This window comes from Patella vulgata, chromosome 5 (genome assembly GCF_932274485.2).
Source record: "Patella vulgata chromosome 5, xgPatVulg1.2, whole genome shotgun sequence".
Taxonomy (NCBI): domain Eukaryota; kingdom Metazoa; phylum Mollusca; class Gastropoda; family Patellidae; genus Patella; species Patella vulgata.
Genome location: NC_065883.2, coordinates 79,757,169 through 79,762,266, shown reverse-complemented (window position 1 = coordinate 79,762,266; position 5,098 = coordinate 79,757,169). Strand labels below are relative to the sequence as shown.

At 37.0% G+C, this 5,098-nt stretch overlaps 1 long non-coding RNA gene across 1 annotated transcript; it reads right to left on the bottom strand.

Moving 5' to 3' along the window:
- Positions 1–3,631, bottom strand: LOC130013036 (uncharacterized). The gene is made up of 4 exons (XR_008788316.1): positions 3,537–3,631; positions 2,263–2,358; positions 1,139–1,279; positions 1–80 (listed from the first exon to the last, which is right to left on the bottom strand). It is a non-coding gene; the product is annotated as an uncharacterized LOC130013036 (long non-coding RNA).
- Positions 3,632–5,098: the final 1,467 nt, after the last annotated feature.

Below are 5,098 nucleotides of genomic sequence, written 5' to 3'. Positions count from 1 at the left end.
TGTAATTGTAAAAGTTGTCTTTCCTTGGAAATAAACTTCACTGATTGGCGCCTTGGTTCCACATTTTCCATTACACCATTCTAAAACATAAATATAATGTTTAAATTTACAGGGGTTGAGGAGATTTGAAACATCGTATCTTCATTGGGGTGTCAAGTTTCATATCACCGACCATATAGTACAAGAGGGTGCCTCGAAAATGTTTAGGAGCCACGATCCATTTTGTAAAACTCTTGCAATTGATAAATAATATTAGTACTTTTATGAGTAAACTATTAGAAGATTGTAATTGGTTTAAATGGAGAATCGTATACTTGAACAAATGGACTGTAAATATACGGTGAGAATTAGAAATAGAATATCGCCCCAGCGATCTTTTGGTGGGTCCCGAGTTTCAAACAGCCCCCCCCCACCTCTCCTTACCAACACGAGTCATATCTAGATGATTCACTAACAGATTGTGATAAAGCGAAAACTTTTGTATATACTTATATAAGCTTCAAAGGAACAATAAAAATTCATGCATGATTGCCCATTTCCATTTTGAACTTTGATATTCATTGGCTCGATAGACTCTTATGGGCCCTGGGGCTGCACCACCCACTTGTGAGGTCTATTTTGAAACACATACAGATAGTTCTTGTCCGCCTGAATATTCTAGACCGGAATCATAAACAACCACACCCATCCATCGTTGACGACGTACGGGATGGACTGGAGGACGGATACACCTGGACTTGGCCAAGTGACCCCCGTCCCCGCGCCACCACTCTAAGAAGGGTGCGAGATAATATTTGGAAAACTGACTGTAAATGAAGCTTTCTAGAGTATATCTTATAGTACAAACAAAACCTCCAGAGACTGCTTTGCTTATTTTTTCATTAAAAACAATTAAACAGGGTCCCTGGACATAGGTGAGAACATTAACTTAGGGCCCTCTCTGCCTACCACACCCACAGGATCTTTCATCCCTGACGACGTATTATTCCATCTCTGATGACGTATTACTCCATCCCTGACGACGTATTACGCTATGCCTGACGACGTATTACTCCCTGACGACGTATTACTCCCCGATGACGTATTACTCCCTGATGACGCATTACTCCCTAACGACGTATTACATGACCCAACTTACTATAATCAATCGTGTATTTTCCGGGTTTCCACGTTTCACACGGTTTAACATCCGGGTGACAATCATCTGATTTCTGGGTAATAATTAAAAATGTGTTACTGTATTTTCCTTTATAGGTTCCACTTATATACTGGGATAAATCTGACAAAATAAAGTATATTTACACGTCATAGTATATTTACACGTCATAGTATATTTACACGTGGTATTATCAAAATAAAGTATATTTACACGTGGTATTATCAAAATAAAGTATATTTACACGTGGTATTATCAAAATAATCATTTAAATTTATTTTCCGAAAAATAAAAAAATGTGTTAATGATCTGAAATGACAAAACCTATTTATTGATGATAGGGTGAAAAGAACTCGGATTTAAAATGTCGTTTATAGGGACTGCCAAGGATATTTCCTTGTTAGCTACCCAGTCGTAATAATCAGGTGATGCAAGAAGAACTATTATCTAATGAAATTAGTATACAGGATCTTGCGAACTAAAATATTGTGAATCTTAAATTGGGCCATTCTATGGTTTGAATACTTTGTCTTAACTACACGCCCGCCTCATTAACTACATATTCCTGAAGCAATGTCCCGAGAAATCCCTCTCTGGCCATTGCTGGATTAGCTTCTGATACGTGCGCTTTTGAGGGAGTGTGTCTATTCTTCCCGTTCAATCAAATCTATCCCCAAGCACAGAAACATGACTGCCCTTCTTTTAATCAGGGGCCTTCCCTAAAACTTTGGACAGTGATATAAGGTATTAAAAACGGCGAAAGTGTTGTTCGACTCAAAATAGTATTGTTTACATTATATACGTGCTGATAGCCTCGTTTGTCACACAATTAGTTTTTCAGCAATATTCTGCTATGCACTGGTTAACTGGACATAATAAAATCGTGAGTCATTACGTAACGTTATGTAAACATATTTGGTCCAATTTGGAGCTCTGTTTGGTATTGTTACGCAGTTAGCTATTGGTTGTTAATCGGACTATTGAGCAGTCATAATTTAGATCAAGAATTTGCCTTCTTTACAGCAGTGAGTAGTGGGATTAGCTCTAATCAAACGAAACACTGCGAGGAGTATGCATTAGATAGAGATAGTTGATTGAGGACATACCAACAGGAACACCATCTACTGTATGCACGTAGAGATAAAACTGACCAGGCGCCAAGGGTTTTACAGCTTGAAATTTTACAAACACATACCTCGTCTCTAAATGAACAGAAAAACATTAATAACACATTATATAGATATTTTTCATATACTGTCGTTCAGAAGCATCTATGCCAAGAAACACTAAATTCTTTAAATGGCATCTTGAAGCATGGTTAACTATTCATAACAAAACATAACACAATGTATATATGGATATAACTAGTTCTCTATTGTCCACGAGGTTGGATAGGCGACCCTACTCCTTGTCAGGTACACCCGGGGAATCGAAACCACGCCAGTTGCCTTAATGTCAGACCTTATGATACAGCGCGCACGTGCTAACCACGTGTGTTACGAAACGTCGTTATTAAATAATAGAGAAGTAGTTATATCCATATATACCTTGTGTTGTGGTTCGTTATGAAGAAACATGTAATAATAATTAAACCCCCTTTAAGTTAGATAATGAACTGAAATAGGGTTTAACGTCCTACTGTTCTGTACCAACTGGGTTAATGAAGACGGACTTCTATCATACAGTGTGCTATGAGAGAAATTTTGCAAGGACAGTCGCGCGCTAAGACCTACTATTATTTTAAATTCCAAATGTCAATGGTTCTTTTACGTGTACATGGGACCTCGGTTTTTCGTACCATCCACAGGACTATACATGGTCCCTGCCAGGTCATCCATTCTGCACCACTGACAAGAGGAAACCGCTCCGGAAAATCCCGAGGGACTTTCTCAGGATCGAACCCAGCCCCCCCCCCCATCCCAGGCTATCGTGCCAACGTCATACTCGGAGAGTAAAACTGTAGGCCTACTTCTTCAATATGTCACCTAAATAAAATCGATTTATTCATTGCCGTGAACCTAAGGCCTGTTTCAGTTTTAAGTTCTATATATCTTTTCAGCTAGTATTTTCAGGATATCATCATATACTTGAAATATTACAGAGATATAGGTCTCAAAGTCCTTGGTTGATTTCTTTCAAAGTCATATGGATTATTGTATTTAAATTTAGAATTTGTCGATCGCAAATCTGGGATCGTTTCCGCAATTTATCCTAATACTAGCGAACTCTTGCGAACACAATACAGGGTTCTAAAGAAAGTTTTTTTAAAATTTGCTGAAATTGTTCATTGGGACATGAGGAATGCGATCGAAATTCAAAATGTCGAATAAAAACAGTTATCTTTCCATTCTGTGAAAACGGCATCTTTGTTGTTGATCACCTTCCGTTCTGTTATCAACTTTAGGCCAAATAGTTATATTAACATTTGTAACAGCTCCACCTGGTGAATTAAAACATTCACCAGCCAATTCACAATAATATACAGGATCTTCGTACGATCTGAAAAAAATCAACAGAACCATTTCTTTTTATTGTAAAACCTGCAAAACATCTCTACACTGGGGTCAGTTAGGCCGAGAAGAAGGGCTGGGGTAGTCTAAACTTGCCAAGAAATACTCCGTGAAGTTTAGTTAAACTCTTTCTACGTATCATTTTATAAACTCCATACCCTTTCATCAAGTTGTAACCGACCCTTTAAAGATACATTTTGGGAGATTCGGTAACGAGTTGGCAGTTCTCACTATAATAGTTAAAAATTAGATAATGTAAAGGCAATTTGGTGAAAATTTCATTTAAATTGATACACGATGAACCGAGAACTAAGCGACTGAAATTCCCATAAGCCTTGGTCATCATTACTAAAGTCAGTACGATAAACAGCATAGTCTCGATTATCCATTTAATCGTTTAATCGAGAAGGAAAGTTATGCAGTAAGTCGCCTTACAATCCACTAAAGATCGCAGGCTATTATGGCCTGGATAGGTTAATTAATGTCTAATTAATAATTTAGATAACATTTCAGGCCTGAAGAAAGACCTGCAATAGGTAGATTTACCTCTTGCATAATGTATGTTTAATAATATAAGAAGTTGTTGACTTACCCTTTAATAAAATTTTAGAAGTTGTTGACTTACCCTTTAATAAAATTCAGAAAGGTGTTTAATTGGTATTGTGGACAGTATAAATCACAGACCAAGGCAGCTTCTATATCTGGTATCTTAGCACAGAAACTTGTACACGTTTCATTAGTGGAGATAGTTGTATCTGTTAAAACAGATTGGATAGAACCAATAAATAATATGATTAACAGCAATTCCATCTGATTAAAATACAGATCTTTATTTTATGATCAGTAGTGGAATACCGCGTTTTATCAGTGAAATAAAAGTGTTATTCCACTGGCTAGAAGCGGACAAAGTAGTCCATGTTGCTTTTACCTAAAATGATTGTAAAATCATAAAATAAATAGAACATTTGTCGTTTTGTCGCGAATAACATATTTTATTTCATCTCTAAGCAAGAAAACGTTTATATAAGTTTTCTTGCTTCTCGATGAAATAAAATATGTTATTCACTCTAAAACGACAAATATCCTCTATATATTTCGTTTCGTTTTTTATATTTTCGATGACCTGACCGGTTGTAGTGGAAGGTCGCATCAGTTGTCATACGAGCGGCTTTTGATCCTATGACATCAAACATTGATTAATCAATCTGCGTTGACGTTTCTAGTGGTTTACATAAAGTTCCGTGCATTTCACATCAAAAACGCGCCAATCCCCTCCATAACAACTCTTCCAGATCCTAGTGTAGTAAAGACAAGTAAAACGAAATTTTGAACGAACATTTATCACACACTGGATAACACTATATCACCATTTTATTATAATGTTCTCATCCCTTGTCAGTGATGCAGGACGGAGGGTCTGACAAGGTCAGCT